This window comes from Triticum urartu, chromosome 6A (assembly GCF_056163025.1).
Source record: "Triticum urartu cultivar PI428250 chromosome 6A, HENAU_Tu73, whole genome shotgun sequence".
Taxonomy (NCBI): Eukaryota; Viridiplantae; Streptophyta; class Magnoliopsida; order Poales; family Poaceae; genus Triticum; species Triticum urartu.
In genome coordinates this window covers 381562097-381580480 of record NC_141878.1, presented here as the reverse complement: position 1 = coordinate 381580480, position 18384 = coordinate 381562097, and the positions used below count along the sequence as shown (strand labels likewise).

The window sequence follows — 18384 nt, the reverse complement described above, 5'->3', positions numbered from 1 at the left end:
ATATTCTGCAAAACAAAAAACACGCAACAAATAGGAACTGGCACTGGGCACTGGATGAATATGTTAGTCCCAAAAATAATATAAAATGTTGCCAAAAGTATATGAAAGTTGTAGAATATTGGCATGAAACAATCAAATATTAAAGATACGACGGAGACGTATCAGCATCTCCAAGCTTAATCCTACTCGTCCTCCAGTGGGTAAATGATAAAAAGATAATTGTTGATGTTGAATGCTACCTAGCATAATCTTGATCATGTAATCTAATCATGGCATGAATATTAAGATACGACTGATTCAAAACAATAGTCTATAATTTGACACAAAGACATCAATACTCAGTCATACCAACAAAGAATCATGCCTTTCAGAATAGAAATGCTAAAGAATGATGTATCCCTAGCCCGTCATGCTCAGTCATTGATCCAGTCATGATGCACACAACATTAACTATACTCAATGCATAAAAATGACAATAGTGCTCTCCAACTGGTGCTTGAATGAGAAGGTGATGACTCAACAATAAAAGTAAATAACATAAAGTAAATAGATATGCCCTTCACAGAGGCAAGCAGGGATTTGCCAAGGTGCCAGAGCTCGAAGCTTAAAATAGGTATGCATACATTTTGGGAGCTGTACTTTTCCTGTCAACATAACGACCGGGAGTTCTCAATATCTTCCATGCTAAACACATTATTGGCGGTTCCCAAGCGAAAAGGTAAAGTTTAGTCCCCCTCAACCATTCAAACACAAGCCGGGGGAGTTTGTTTTGTTATTTTTTCGTATTGATCATAGGACTGGGCATCCCAAATACCAGCATCTCTCGTGCAATGACAAGTGAATAAACACCCATCGTGAGAATAACCTGCTTAGCATGGAAGATACTGACCACCCCCTGCCGCTACATGAGCGGTACGGGCACACAAAACGGATGCTTATTTGAATAATTAGAGGTGGCAGATGCAGATTTTTACTTGGAATGGCTGAGTAATACCGCATATAGGTAGATATGATGGACTCATCTAGAACAACTTTGGTTTAAGGGTATGGATGCACAAGCAGTAATCCTACTTAGTACAGGTAAAAGCTAGCAAATAGATTGAGAAGCAACTAGCCAGAGAGCAAAAACGGTCATAATCATGCATTGCGAATAATTAACACAAAATACTAGCATGAGTAGGATATAACTTCGTCGCATAACTATAGACTATATGTGCATGCTTAGGGGATCACAAACCTTAATACCAATATTCTTACTAAACCACAACCATTCACTAGTACCTCCCACACATTACCATCTCTATATTGCAAAACTATCGCAAGGAATCAAACATATCATATTCAGTGATCTACAAGTTTTATGTAGGATTTTATGACTAACCATGTGAATGACCAATTCCTGTTGACTCTCTAAATAGATATAAGTGAACCTTGAGAGTTTAATTCTTTCTACAAAAGATTTTCCATGCACTAACAAATATAAGTGAAGCAAAGGATCATTCTACAAATGGCGGTTTTCCTATGTAGAGAAACAGACAATCCAAACTTCAAATGATATAAGTGAAGCACATGAAGCATTCTATAAAGCTATACTCAAAAGATATAAATGAAGTGCAAAGAGCATTCTATAAATTAACCAAGGACTATCTCATACCAGCATGGTGCATTACTAAAAGAAAAATAAAAGGCACACGACGCTCCAATAATTTACGCATATCATGTGAACAAAACAAAAACCGAAACATACCGATAATTCTCGAAGAAAGATGGGATGCCTTCTGGGGCATCCCCAAGCTTAGACGCTTGGGCCTCCTTGAATATTTACTTGGGGTGCCTTGGGCATCCTCAAGCTTGAACTCTTGCCCCTCCTTATTCTTCTCATATCGATACCTCCTCGATCGTCGAACACTTCATCCTCACAAAACTTAACTGAACTTTTTATTAGAGTGGTTAGTACATATAACATCAAATCCCTCATGTCCTGCTGTAACATTATTGTATAATTTTAATAGGACACTAGGAAAATTGCCTGTGCGTTGCAACATGATACAAAAATTATTCTATGTCCCTTGCTCTATAAATTGTTTTTAAACAATGTCATGCTTCTTTATGGAGCTAATCTAGATGAATCAGACATGTGATCAAGTGAAATGTACAAGGTCAAAGAAACAAGCACAATCACTTTCCTTGGTCACCGATATTTTTGTGGTATATTTAGGAGAAGTGATCCGGCCTAGATAAAAATCACGCATTAGAACACAAAGTGAAAAATTGGTAGTTCATAAATAAAAAGTTCATTGCCATCCTACAACATTGGTAACTGAATGATTTTTTTAACTTATAAAATGATTGACCACATGCACGTACCGATTATTTCACAAACTGTACAACAAAAAATAAAAGTAACACTTCATTATCCCACATGCATGCCAAACCTATAAGATGACAAATCAAAAAAGTAGTTGAATTGCAAACATACAAAAAAATTGCAAGTAGTAATTGTTGACATCCTCTCCTACTTGCTTCCATAATCATGTATTTTTGAAAACTATTAGCTCAATTCCCCACCAAAAAACTATTAGTTCAGTTAACATCATTCCATTTTTAAGAAAATGGTGAAAAAAATTGCAAGGAAGGAAAAGAAATCATAATAATTGATTGGTATGCTCGTGAGCGCTCTAGCGTTGGAGATGATGCTCTTGACTACGCAGGCATGTGAAGAAGGCTACCGGCGCCCAACAATTGACTTGCATCATTGAAGTCGAGGCTTCCACTTGCTGCGGGAAGTGGATGGCTGGGGACCGACGCCAGATTCGTCCATGCTTGCGATTGGAGCAGGAGATGGATGAACTACCTACTTACAGCTTTCAGTTATTTTACATGCTATGTGAACCGAAAAAAGCATGCATGAGAAATACTCCCTCCATCCCATAATGTAAGATGTTATTTTACAGCTTTCAGTTATTTTTCTTGACTAATCTCACAAAACGTTTTACATTATGAAACGGTGGGAGTACTATTTAATTTAAAAAAGAGTTGTGAATAATATAGCATGAATTTTTTGTCTTGAAACAAATGAAATCAATAATACGGGAAACACCGTAATATGATATCCCGATCATGCATGGTTCCCTTTTCGCATATGGGCTATCTGAGATACATAGTAAATTAGTAGAATTGATCTAATATTTTCGTATAAAGGTTTTCTATGCTTGTGTTTCCTACCCGATGAGCCAGCCACACCTCCGGAAACCAATTCTATGCAGAACAGGACCGCACGGTCTCAGCCTGCTGGTATATTTAGCCGGTCCGGTCTGTATAATTCCGCCCGAACGGTACTGGTCTTGTCAGGGTTTCGCCCGGTCCGACCGAGTGGTCCGAGAACTGCCATTGCTGTCGTCACCCGTTTCCTCCCCCTCCGGCCATGGAGAGGCGACCTTGGCACGACCTCGTGGACGATACTCCTTGTCGAGGCAGATACCCACCGTGACAAGCTAAGAAGAACAACACTGCCTCGACCATGTCCACAACATTGTGCTTGGACAGCCCCTGTACTTGACCATCCACCACGGCATGAACTATATCGAGTTGGTCGCGTACCCGCCGTTCACGAACATGACGACCATGAACAGCAAGCCCGGCGATCTGGCACACAAGAAGTTTTATTCTATAAACGGTGGACAAAGAAACAAACATATATACCTGAGCCTGTAGTTGTATTTGTAGCAGGCAACCTGATTACCTGAAAGCAGAAAACCAAGCGATCGCATCTGTCTCGTTCTCCTTGTAAACCACACTCGTCCACTGATGCATTATAGCTTGCAGCACGAACACACACAAAGATTTAGCTAAGCAAAACATGGTGTGAGAAGCCAAACTAAAAATTTAGACATAGCATAAAGTAGCCCGTGCTACAAACAACAACAATCTTTGTGGTCAGCACATGCACAAAGCTTCTCCGCCTACCGTATAAAAATTTGAAACACGTGTAGGCGACACTGGATCTTGCAGTTGCAGTTTCAAGATGGATAAGTACCCATCAAATATATAATGAGTATAAGATAATAGTTGTTCCTTTAGGCTAGAATAGCATCCTCAACTTGAGGAACAAAACAATTAAAATCATGTTGGTAAGAACGAAATGAAACACCTTTGAGAGGGCACACCCACAACCACGATGGATAGGGATAGAGCAATAGGGGGAGCTTCTCCACATTTTTACTGCTCTCCCTTGTTCCTCCTGCTCAGTTCGTCGAATATCACATCATCTTATGCTCTGCTTCACGTACAATTCATGCCTGTTGCTCCCCTCCGCAAGCTGTCCTAGCCACTCTATCGAACTCCTATGTAGCTTCCGTCATCTTCTACTTGTCTGTACACGTACAGTCGCTGTCGACCATTGAACCAATATTGTCCCACTCTGATTCTGTCCAGTGGGAGGTCCACTATGTCCAGGTGGAGCCACAGCCACCTTGATTGCCAATTCCTCCTCGTATCACTTTGCTTAGCTACAAGGGGGAATCACACTAATAAAAAAACTGCCAGCAGTTCAGTGAATTAATAGTTGACTAACAGAACATGTATACACCTACACTACTTGTACATAGCTAGAGTCATAGACATGAGGTTGTCAAAAGAAAGATTCATAGACATGAATCGAGACTGATGGACAGAAAAAAAATATCATGAACTTGCCGGGTAAGTAGCACCGGATCTGATCGCGGGAGAATAATATATATTACTATGGACTGTATGAAGACTACATTGATTTTCACCTGGGCAACTAATAGCCTCACGGTATTTGCCGAATAAAAGTATAAACATATTAGCAAACCCATGTCAATGCAGAGGCCGGGAGATGTCCCCCTTTTCCAAAAAAAGAAAACCCATGTCAAACCACGGATATTGCTCGATCAAAGTCACACAAACAGTTTGAGCCTTTAGGCATGAAAGTCTATAGTTTCCTTGAAAGAGTAACAGACTAAAGGTCCTACCTAGAGAAGAAGATTGCTTTCAAATGCAGACCATCTCAGGGGTAGCTGCTTCGTCAAGTTATTCAACATGTGCTACTGAAAATTGCATCCAGTTGCTGTCATTGTTGTTCGAAATAACATACCCACACTTTTTTCCTCGCTATTTCATGCAGCTCTGGAAAGAAATATGTTATGCAAACTCCATGAACCAATTGTGCATTTAGACGCATGTTTCTTTAGAGAGTCGAGATTCCAATGGACCTGCTGCCAAATTCTTGAAGCACTGTAGTTTTTTCAGCAAACTGAACTGACTGTAACTTGATAACATGGCAGTTAGATCTGCTTCGGCACAATGCAGTAGCAAGATCAAGCCTATTAATTTTCCTAACAAAATCGTTACAGAGAAGCCCGCTACAATCAGGAGAGCAGGAAATTATAGCAAGAACCTGGCGTGGAACAGGAGAAGATCCCGATGGCATGCTGCTCAATTACAGATCTCTCTCTCCCCCCTTAATCCTCAATCTCTCCTCTCTAGCCCTCCCAGCACAGACCACCCGCACGGGCTGATCCAAGGCGCCAGACAACTCCTCGATTGCATCTCTCTGCGACGCATACACATCACCTCTGCTGAGCCTCTCCCACCACCGTGTCCCTGCCTTTCGCTCTACCTCATCAAGCGCTGCCCAGCCGAGCCAAGCCCCATTGTGCACGGTCGCAAGCAGTCAACCCAGCTCCAGTATGTCCGCCGGCAGCCCAGCCCCACCACACGCGCACGCATCCCAACACATGATCTCCTCCCTGCTCGCGCCTCAGCTTTGACGGCCGGAACTCGGATTTGTCCCTGTGAGTGCATCCCGTGGATCCATCCACTCACTCCCTCGACACCGTCTCTCTCTCGCCTTTGTGCTGGTTCAGCGGCAGGCTGGGTTCATGGGGCGCCTCCTGAGCTGGCCCGCTGGGCGCTGGCGACGGCTGGAGCAACAGCCATTGAAGAGCCCGAAAGAGAGGGATTGCAAGGGACCCCCTCTCTGGGCCAACCTCTCCTAGAAGCGGCAACAGTGTCAAATCGACGGGGATGGGATGGTGCGTACCGGAGGGGATCACGGAGCCACGGACGCCTAGAGCAAATAGCAGAGGCGGACAACGCCAAAGTCACGGGCTTCTGTCTATCTGGGTGAGCTGGACGAGGATTTGCTCGAAGCCCGCCGCCGTTGGTGTGCTGGGCGACGTTCCTCTTCAATTCGGAAGAGTGAACGGTGCAAGTGCGGGCAACTTCGCCGGCGTTGGATAGAAGCCTTGGACGCCTATATCGTTTCTGACTTCGACCCATATATGGATTTTCCCTGCCTAGCTCTTGTTTGTTCGATCTGGACACAAGATGGTTTCCCTAATGGGGCCAAATCTACTTTGAAGGTTCAGGCCTAGAATAACATAAGGCAGCCGAGCGACCAAACAATGTGCGCAAGGTACAAAAATCTGGCCGTCAATATTTGGACAAAATCTGGCCGTCAATATTTATAGATTACATAAAATCAACGGATATAAAGGCTCTCAGCTAGTTACAGTCAGTTCAGCTTGCTGAAATATGAGGGCCCGGGAATAAAATAAAATCAACTTGATAACATAAAATCAACAGATATAAAGGCAAACTGAACTGACCGTAACTTGATAACATAAACTTTATAACTGGCCGTCTCGAGAAATTTGGGGCCCGGGACGAAAATCGAAATAGGGCTCTAAATTTCCAAAAACAAAATACATATAAGTGAAGACCCAGCGTAAGTGAAGCAAACTTTCACTTGATTACATAACTTTAAATATTTGTTATTTCGTATAATTTATAAAATATATCATATATGAGCTCTTTTCAGCACGGGAATCATACCTCCTTCTAGGAGTACATGATTGATGATTCTTCTTGTTTTATAAAACAAACACAACTAACATGAATCAATCTACAATATGAATAAGACTATAGCTAATTGAATAAAATTATACTTTATCTTGACGTAAGTTTATGAAAAAATGTTTAATAAAAAATTAACTACCCTAGCAACATAAAATCGAGCCTCCTATGAAAGACTTACGCTGACAACGGCGGCAAGGGACGATGCACCGTGCCGCTGTATAAACTCTGCCGTGGGGCTGTAGCGACCTGACCCGAATGGATCAAGTCTCTGTGCTTAAGTGTCATCCCTGGATCGGTATGCTGACACACACAGTACTCGAAGGATTTATAACAGAGGTAAATCACATGTGTAAAGTAACGTAAATACTATTACCTCAATCCATATAGCGGAAGCAATAAGGTTGTGGAATCACATCAACACCAACGGCAAAGTTGAGTGTAGAAATCGTAACCCTAACGTATCACTTACTCGTCGTAAGATAATCCTGCAACATGAGACGTTGCAGCCCGAAACGGGTCAGTACATTGAATGTACTGGCAAATTCACACCATAGAGAATGATGAATAAAGACTATCACTACATGCATATTTGGCTGGTGGAAAAGCTCTATGGTTATAAGGTTTTTGCGTAAAGCCAATTTTTCCCTACTGCAAAGGAATATAATTTATTTAACTATAATGGTGGTTGTTGAACATTGAGAATGGTTGACAGCATTCTCAATCCCAATTAAGTAACATCATTAAAACCCAACAATATTCATTTAAAGTAACGTGATGAGATCAACAGGATAATCCAAGAACTAGATACTCAAGATGTCCATAACCGGGGACACGGCTAATTATGATTAGTTTATACACTCTGCAGAGGTTTGCGCACTTTTCCCCACAAGACTCGATCGCCTCCGTTTGGTTTCTCGCACAACATGGTGTTTGAGAAGACGGATGACCGAGACATAGTCTTTCAGAAGCGCTAGCACCTTACGATCGGGTAGACCGTACCACCTACATCCCCTACATCTGCTAGTCTACCACTGTAAGAGTTCGCACAACTTAGTCAACTATGCCAGAGCCCATAATGGCTTGTGGCTGCACACGGAAGTTTCTAGTATGAATAATCTCATGATCCCTTTGAGCCTGGGTGGCGGTCCAAAAGAAAAACAGGCAAGTCCTGGAAACCCCAGGTGCCTCAATCCACCCAGATGTGTGTTAGGTTGCCACCTTAGATAAACCATTAATTAACAATCTCACATATGTCATGGATATCACTCACCCAATCCACGTCTACTAGCATAGCATGGCATAATAAGCAAACGTAGAAGTAACTCCCAAAGGTTTGATAATAAACTGGTAATAGGTACTACCTCATCTACTTCCCATCCCACAATTTAATTAGATCCTAATCATGCAACGTGTGAGGATTGATCTAATGCAATAAAACTGGGTTGTAGAGAAGGTATGATCAAAGTGTGAACTTGCCTGCAATGTTGATGAAGATGATTCGCACTCAAAACTCTTGATAGCTCTACTCGTCACACTCCGGTCAATCTATCGTAAGCAAACAATAGTAACCACACATAAGAAATCACTCAAAAGATCAGAAAGAACAAAGAAGACGATTCGGAAACATCAAAACCAAGAAAATAACTCTTGCAACATAAAACAATTTCTAACAGTACCAAAATTATGTGAATTTGGTCTTATTAGAATGTTTAGGTCAAGAGCTTCGATTTGCAAAAAGAATCAACTCAAACTGAGTTACGGATAAAAAGATATGATCAAAAGAAGTTTGAATTCAAAACTGATCTAATTCAAATTTTAAACTTTTCAAAAACATGTTTAAGTCGTTTATCCGGATAGAGGAGATCATAACGAAGACGTGAGCGTTGGTTTCGTTGGATTTGGACTAACGAGTAAAAAGTTATAGTCGTTTGAAGTACAGGGACTAAACTGTGAAGAAATTTATCATGAATAGGTCCCTGGCCGAAAATAACAGAAAAAGAAAAAAACTAAAGGGCGAACGTTCGTTAACTAGTTCTTAAACAGAGAACGTTCTCTAAATAATAAACCTAACAAAAACCGATTTTAAAAGAAAACCAGAGAAAACCTATAAAGTATAAAATAAACCAGACCGGGGCGGTTTATACCGGTTCGGGGCGGTTCGGGGCAGAAAACCAGCGGCGACGGTGTTCTCTGGCGAGCGAGGCGAGGCAGCTCCGGCGAGCGCGGCGGGGCAGGGTGGCGCGGGGCGGCGGTGGCGAGCAGCAGAGGCGGGGCGGCGCGCGGCGAGGCAGCAGAGGGGCGCGGGGCGGGCGGCTCCGGCGTCCGGCGATGGCGGCGGTTGCGGCGGCGAGAGGCGGGGAGGAGAGGGAGGCGGGGTCCGGGGCCGTCCTTATAAAGGCACGAGGCCGAGGCCTTCCTTGGGCGAGGGGGCACGAGGGGGACGCGGAGTCCGGCCGGACTCCGGCGGTGGCGCTCCCGTGCGGGAGTCGGTCTCCCGCGGGAGATCGGGGATGGGGCGACGGCGAGCTGGGCTGGGCCGCGGCCTGGCAGGAGCTGGGCCGGCCCAGTCGGGGAAGGAGAGCTCTTTTTTTTAATAAACCTTTTTTTCAGAGAACTTAAAATAATAAAAACAAAATAACTAAAAATATTATATAGGCATATAATATATCAAAATTTTCAGAAAAAGATTTTCTACGACATGAACATTTTTATAACCTCAAATAAAATCCACACAAATTCAGATAAAACAAAGAGTGCTACTGGTCTATTAAAATCCAACAAAAATCATTTTTTTTAAATACCAAAATGATTTCAAATAAATTTTTCTCCAATTTTCTATTGTAGGGAATCATGTTACCCTAATTTCCATGTATTTTATTTTTGGAGAAAAATAATTTGAATAAAACTCAAATAAATCCAAATTGAAAATAAATTCAAAAGAACTTTGAATTTAATTCTTTGAAACTCCCAACTCATATTTCTTATAATTTGAAGAAGTCATTTTATCTTCTCTCATGAAAATCATTGAGTTGCATAAAGTTCCAAAATTGAAAATATTTTCAAATGAAATTCAATTATTTTCAACAACCCTTGTCATTTAAATAAATGGAAGAAGTCATGTCATCTTCTCTCTAGGGTTTTGTGTTGAAAAGAATTTGAATTCATGGAGATCAGAAAGCAAATATGAAAGTTTGGGGAAGTCCTTTTATTCCCTCTCATTTAACTTCCAAAAGTTTCGAATTCACTCACTTTAAGACAATCAATCAAACAATCAATCAAATCTATCTATTTATTATAACATTCCAAAATTTAGAATTTTGGGATGTTACAGGGGCATGGCCGGCCGGCAGCAGCGTACACACGTCTGACCCGACGTCTGCCGCCCTCGCCCAGCCGGCAGCCACCCTCGCCCTGCTCTAGAGTCGAGACCTCTTTCTCCTTAATCTAAGTGTGATCGATGGTTAACCCGAGCGAAACTGCTGCGTGAGATTGGATCGGGAGTGCTAAGCGGGAGTCACGGAAACTAACAGGCAGGTTGTTGGGCTGTGTACATGCATGTATTGGTTGATTGCAAATCGAAGATCGGAAGTGCTAGAATGGGCTGCCGGCGTGTGCGTGTATTGTTTGTTCATTGCCACTTTTTTTCTATATATAGATAGGCTTTATTTGCTGGACCGGGGGCCCCAAAAATTTGGGGGCCCTGTGCGGTCGGCCAACTTGGCCTCCCTCATCAACGGGGCTGATGACTTATGGAGAACTATGAAAGTCTCTGTTCTTTATTATTAGGTAAAGATAAATATTACCCACTATATTCTATCACAATTCTATGGCTCCCAAGTCAATGGGGCTCAACAAGATTTTAAACATAAGCAAATAACAAAACTATAACAATAATCTGTGGAAATAGGACAGTCTATAAAGATGCATATGGTGCATGTACTTTTGTAACTCAAACAATTCTGAAAATTTAGGAAAAAAATAAATATTTGCATAAAAGTAGTGTGTAAAAATTTCAATTTTTTTGCATGTTCCAGTAAAATATGTAAATTCAGGCACTACAACAAAAGTTTCTGTTTTTGCACTACACACACAAAACAAGCAATTTAAGCATCCTAAAGGCAAATCTTGGCACATTATTTTTATAATTCAATGGATTTTTCCAAAGGGATAAATTTTTTTTGAAAAGTTTCTCTAATTAAGATTCATAAAGGTTTCCATGGGCATGAACAAGTTCAAGGATATCCCCCACTTCAACGGTGCTTGTCTTTCTCACTTTCACTTTTAGTGTTGAAAAGTTTTTAGGTTCCCCTCTATTTTTTTGTTTAAAAACTTTTTAAAAGCACATAATAGAATAAAATGACTCTCTAAAACTTTCGGGTTGTCTCCCTGGCAGCGCTTTCTTTAAAGCCATTAAGCTAGGCATAAAGTGCTCAAGTAATTGATGCACGTGGAATCCAAGGTATATCAAAGCCAATTTTAATTAGCAATGATTTTTATTTTAGTAATGAGCACAAAGCAACATATATCATGGAAAAATAAAGTCTAACTCTCTTATTATGCATCGGCATGTCATAAAAGAACAATTCATGCACATAAAGTAAAGGCCAATACATAGCATAAACCGTTTCTTGCAATTTTATCGTATTAGAAACATAGAGAGGTGGGGGTGTAGTTCCTCTCTCATAATAATTGCAGGTAGGAGAAGCAAGCACATGCATATTATATTCATCAAAATCATCATGTGTGATAATAACACGCAACCCATCAATATAATCCTTAATAAGCGCAAACTTCTATGATATAGTCTAGTTGGGAGAATTCAAAAAGATAATAGGACTATCATGTGTGGGTGCAATAGCAATAATTTAATTCTTAACATAAGGAACTATAGAAAGTTCATCTCCATAAGCATTAATTCATATTGGCATCATGGCCACAAGCATAACAAGCATCAAGTTCATCAAAAAGGGATATTTCAAATGAATCCAATTGATCATACCAATCATCATAGCATTCATCCTTCGGTAAGCAGGAAGGGCAATTAAACAATGTATGAGTTGAAGAGTTACTCTCATTAGAAGGTGGGCATGGGTAGCTAATCCGTTCTTCCTCCTTTTGTTCTTTGCTCTCCTCATCATCTTTTTCATCTAATGAGCTCACAGTTTCAGCAATTACTTCTTCCATAGATTCCTGCAAAATATTAGTCTCTTCTTGGATAGCGGAGACTTTCTCAATAAATTCATCAATATTGGCATTGTATTTATAATTCTCGTAGCAATATTTAAGTATGGCATCATTTTCAGATCTATAAACAACATCATAATATTCTTCATATTCTTACAAACAAACATTTAATCTCACAAGCACCCTTAAAAGCAAAAAAAATCTTCTATTCATTCCGCATCATAGTAATCATATATACCATTAGCATAAGAAGCCAATGTTTCATTATCATTAAATTCACATGAAAAGGGAAGGTGTGGAGCCTTCATCCTAGAGCAACAAGTATAATCATATCTCAAGCATAAATTCCAATCATACCATTGCAAACAATCAATTTGATCCCATAAGACTTTCCTTTTTGAGTCAGGCAATAACCCCTAGAGTATCCATGTTGATCCAACATGTCTCCCATTATCAAGTTGAATCGGGTTTTCTCAGGATTATCAAAGTAGTGTTTAATATTTTCCACATAGCGAGCATCAAGGGTTTTAGGAGGTTCTCCATCTCCATGAGGAGGAAGTACAACTACTTTTTTGGAATTTCGTGTTCCATATCCATAACTAAAGATAGAAAACAACTTAGAACAGAAAATAAAAACTACTTAGAGATAAAGCAAACAAGCACACACGAGAATATTCACCCCACGTTGTTGCTCCCCGGCAACGGCACCAGAAAAAGGTCTTCATAGCCCACAAGTATAGGTGATAAATTGTAGCTTTTTCGATAAATAAGAGTGTCAAAACCAATCAGGTGCTAAAGGTAGGATTTATATTCCCTTCAAGTTCTATCGACCACCGATACAACTCTACGCACACTTAACGTTCGCTTTACCTAGAACAAGTATGAAACTATTTTGTAGGTGTAGGATAAGTTTGCAAGAATAAAACTAGAAATACTTAGTGGAAATAAAACTAGGAGTAATTTGCAAGATAATGAAAGTTAGTTGTTTAGTAGAAAGATTTTAGTAACACAAGAGAAGGATTTTGTCCCTAGGCAATCGATAACTAGACCGGTAATCATAATTGCCATTTTATAGGAGGGAGAGACATGAGCTAACATAGTTTATGTACTTGGATCATATGCACTTATGATTGGAACTCTAGCAAGCATCCACAACTACCAAAGATCATTAAGGAAAAATCCAACCATAGCATTAAGTATCAAGTCCTCTTTACTCCCATACGCAACAACTCCCTTACTCGGGTATATGATTCAGTCACTCACGCCACCCACCATAAGCGAATCAAGAATGTATTACAACACCCTACAAAGGGGACCCCTCATGCTTGCGTGACACGAAGGGCACCATAGGAATCACCAAAATAAAACATACAACTCAAACCAATCATGATCGTCAATTTACCCATTGGACAAAACGGATCTACTCAAACATCATAGGATAGTCATACATCATTGGATAATGATATATAGCATTAAGCACCATGTTTAAGTAGATATTACAGCGGGGAGAGGAGGTGTTACACCGCTGCATAGAGGGGGGAGAGTTGGTGATGATGGCGGCGAAGTTGTTGGTGTGGATCGTCGTCACGATGGTTACCCCAACAGCACTCCGGTGCCACCGTGAGAGAGGGGAGAGAGCCCCCCTGTTGGGAACCGTTGCATCGAAAACAAAAAAATTCTACGCACACGCAATGATCTATCCATGGAGATGCATTGCAATGAGAGGGAGAGTGCGTCTACGTACCCTCATAGACCGTAAGCGGAAGCATTTCACATCGCGGTTGATGTAGTCAAACTTCTTCGCGCTTAGACCGATCAAGTACCGAAGGCACGACACCTCCGCGTTCTGCACCCATTCAGCTCGGTGACGTCCCTCGCCTTCTTGATCCATCAAGATGTCGAGGTAGTAGATGAGTTCCGTTAGCACAACGATGTGGTGATAGTGATGGTGAAGTGATCTCCGCAGGGCTTCGCCTAAGCACTATGAAAATATGACCGGGGGTGTAAACGGTGGAGGGGTGTGCCGCACACGGCTAGGCAATTGTCTGGTGTGTGATAGGCGCCCCCCTCCCACATATATATAGGTGGGAGGGAGGGAGGAACAGCCATAGGAGGCGCCCAAGTAGGAGGAATCCTACTTGGAATCCCCTCCAAGCTGCGCCCCCTCCACTGCCATATATAACCGAGGGGGAAGGAAAGAGGGGAGGGGAGGGAAGGAAGTGGGAATCCTAATCCACACTTTCCTTTCCCTTCCCCCCTTTCCTTCTCCTCCTTAGGACGGCTCATATGGGGGAGCACCAGCCCCTTGTGGCTGGTGCGTTTTCCCTCTTGGTCCATAAGTCCCATATCTTTTGCCAGGGGTTCCCGGAACCCCTTCCGGTGACCCGATAAGTACCCGTTACCCCCCGAAATACTTCCGGTGTCCAAATACCATCGCCCTATATATCAATCTATATCGCTCGACAATTTCGAGACTCCTTGTCATGTCTGTGGTATCATCTGGGACTCTGAACAACAATCGGTCACCAAATCACATAACTCATATAATACTATATCGTCATCGAACATTAAGCGTACGGACCCTACGGGTTCGATAACTATGTAGGCATGACCGAGACACCTCTCCGGTCAATAACCAATAGCGGAACCTGGATGCCCATATTGGCTCCTACATATTCTACGAAGATCTTTATCAGTCGAACCGTTATGACAACATACGTAATTCCCTTTGTTCATCGGTATGTTACTTGCCCGACATTCGATCATCGGTATCTTCATACCTAGTTCAATCTTGTTACCGACAAGTCTCTTTACTCGTTCTGTAATGCATCACCTTGTGACTAACTCCTTAGTCGTTTGCTTGCAAGCTTATGATGTGTATTACCGAGAGGGCCTAGAGATACCTCTCCGATACTCGGAGTGACAAATCCTAATCTCGATCTATGCCAACTCAACAAACACCTTGGGAGATACCTGTAAAGCATCTTTATAATCACCTAGTTACGTTGTGACGTTTGATAGGACATAAGGCATTCCTCCAGTATCCGGGAGTTGCATAATCTCATAGTTGAAGGAATATGAATTTGACATGAAGAAAGCAATAGCAATAAAACTAAACAATCATTATGCTAAGCTAAGAGATGGGTCTTGTCCATCACATCATTCTCCTAATGATGTGATCCCGTTATCAAATGACAACTCATGTCCATGGTTAGGAAACCTTAACCATCTTTGATAAACAAGCTAGTCTAGTAGAGGGTCACTAGGGACACAGTGTTTATTTATGTATTCACACATGTATCAAGGTTTCTGATTAATACAGTTCTAGCATTAATAATAGGGATTTTTATTTCTGCACCCTAGTTCGTTAGTTGTACTCATTCATCCCCATGCTCTTAACTTTTGCTCACTTTTCCCCACCCCCTTGGCCGAAACCCTCAGAACAGGTTACAACGGACGTTGCCGTCGGGTCAATGCCTTTGACTGTTAACATTGATGAGTGGGGCCGCGTAGGGCCGAGTCCACCTTTGACCGTTTACCCGTATAGTGGTTTTGTATGCTGACCGTACAGTGGTATTCGTATATGTGGGCGCATGCAACTGACCGCGGTCGTGTGGTAGCACGTGTCGATGGGACATGCCCGAAATGTCCCATCGTATAAAGAGGGGGAACCACCTCCCAGCACATCGCCCCTACCATTTCCCCCAGGGTTTTCCCCCAAATCCCCTCCCTGCCGCATCGTCTTCCTGTCCCCCACCGGTCTCGCTCTCCTCCACTGCCTCCACCATACCGTCTTGCTCTCCCCCACCGCATCCTCTTCCTCACCTTCATCGCCTCCATCTATCCGATGGCGGAAGCTCGTGGCGACGCCGGCATAGCGGCCGGAGATGTAGTGGAGGTACAGGGCGCGGTGACCGCAGATGAAGTGAAGGACGTTGGCGACGTCCATAGCGGTGTGGGGAAACTTGCAACCACTGTGGATGTGGATAAGGAGGTGACGGGCTCTGCCTCAATGCTGCCGGAGCAGAAGGTGACGGCGTCGAGCGGTGCAGTCCATCCCGATACCCCTAATGCGCAGCCTGGCGAGGAGCAGGAGGTATTTGCACTTGCTTGTTAGTCGCAATATTTAGGATATTAGCTTGTAGAGTTAGTTGCATTGGTTAGATTGTGATTCATACGGTAGTACAGATGGTTAGAGTAGTTGGTTTGATGGATGGGACAAGGTTTTTTGTATGGGGGGGGATGGGGGGTTTTGTACTAGGGTTTGTTGGATTACATTCGTTGCAAAAATGCTAGATAGATCTGTATGAGGGATAGGGATCTCTGTGATTCAATGCTACACAGATGTATGCTTATTAGATTTTGTTTTTAATGCTACACAGATTGGGTTTTTTAATGCTATAGACATGTATGCTTATTAGATTGGGTCCCTATTAGATTTATTTTTGAATGCTACGCAGATTGGGGTTTTGAATGTCATATGCCCAAATTGAATCCTTTATTAAGAATTTATTTGATTCATTAGTATATAAATTTGTCCACAATATGTAGTTATATTAGCTCTGTTGTTCAATGTGTGTGCATGACAATGGAAAATGCAAATAGGATCATAGTATATTAGCCCTATGATCAATGTGTCATCTAAAATTTCCCCAATTTTCAATTGGCTTATGTATTTACTAATGATGGGTGTAATTGTAAATTTAGGAGGATGATGGTTCAAGAAAAAAGAGGAAGCTGGCCCTTAGTGGGTTCAACCCATACGATCCAGAGTATAGTGATGAGGAAGAATATGAGGTAAGCCTACTTGAAATTTAGATTGTTCATTTAGTTCCTTTGACATGGTGTATATGAATCTATAATATGTTAATGTAATTCATTCATGTGTGCAGTATGATTTTGGAGAAGATGTGTACAAGGGCAATGTCACGTCCTTCACAATGAAGGAGGTGGAGAAGATCAAGGCCAAGGGAGTTGCCTCCTTCTACAACTGCAAGATCAAGAAGTGTCACTCCCCTACTGCACCACCAAGCCAAAGCCAAAGGATGGCCGCTTCGATCACCTTGTGTCTCATGCAGAGGATGTAGCGATTCACAGGGAGGACTACATGATCAGGGGGCAGCATGCTGCCCTCACGAAGGCCCTGTCTCCGGTGTGATGTGATGAACTGAATGTGGTAGCATGTTTTATCTTTATCTTTTGGGTTACTTTTGGTGAACTGAATGTGGCTGTTTATGATGTGTTGAACTGAATCTATGGTGATGGTAGTAATGTATTATGCTATCTATATTTGTTTGTCCTTAAATTTGCCTGTGGTGTATGGTTAGTTCTGTTTAGATGTTGTGAACTAGGAGTTTAGGTGCTGGAATGAGCACACATGTTGTTTTAGTATTGCTTCACTGATCAGACATGCTGCTTTTTCTCACCACATTAGGTGCTGCAATGATCACACATATTTATTAATCAAATGCATGCTTTTTCCCACCAACATGTTGAAGGAAATATGCCCTAGAGGCAATAATAAAGTTATTATTTATTTCCTTATATCATGATAAATGTTTATTATTCATGCTAGAATTTTATTAACCGGAAACATGATACATGTGTGAATACATAGACATACAGAGTGTCACTAGTATGCCTCTATTTGACTAGCTCGTTGATCAAAGATGGTTATGTTTCCTAGCCATATACGTGAGTTGCCATTTGATTAACGAGATCACATCATTAGGAGAATGATGTGATTGACTTGCCCATTCCGTTAGCTTAGCACTTGATCGTTTAGTTTGTTGCTATTGCTTTCTTCATGACTTATACATGCTCCTATGACTATGAGAAACTCCCATTTATCGGAGGAACACTTTGTGTGCTACCAAACGTCACAACGTAACTGGGTGATTATAAAGGTGCTCTACAGGTGTCTTCGAAGGTACTTGTTGGGTTGGCGTATTTCGAGATTAGGATTTGTCACTCCGATTGTCGGAGAGGTATCTCTGGGCCCACTCGGTAATACACATCACTCAAGCCTTGTAAGCATTGTAACTAATGAGTTAGTTGTGGGATGATGTATTACGGAATGAGTAAAGAGACCTGCTGGTAACGAGATTGAACTAGGTATTGAGATACCGACGATCGAATCTCGGGCAAGTAACATACCGATGACAAAGGGAACAACGTATGTTGTTATGTGGTTTGACCGATAAAGATCTTCGTAGAATATGTAGGAGCCAATATGAGCATCCACGTTGCGCTATTGGTTATTGACCGTAGACGTGTCTCGGTCATGTCTACATAGTTCTTGAACCCGTAGGGTCCGCA

At 41.8% G+C, this 18384-nt stretch overlaps 1 long non-coding RNA gene across 1 annotated transcript; it reads right to left on the bottom strand.

Annotated features, from left to right (window-relative positions):
* Positions 1-3064: 3064 nt before the first annotated feature.
* On the bottom strand, positions 3065-6364 carry LOC125532457 (uncharacterized). The gene is made up of 4 exons (XR_015608279.1): positions 4995-6364; positions 4151-4508; positions 3743-3818; positions 3065-3645 (listed from the first exon to the last, which is right to left on the bottom strand). It is a non-coding gene; the product is annotated as an uncharacterized LOC125532457 (long non-coding RNA).
* Between the last annotated feature and the right edge of the window lie 12020 nt (positions 6365-18384).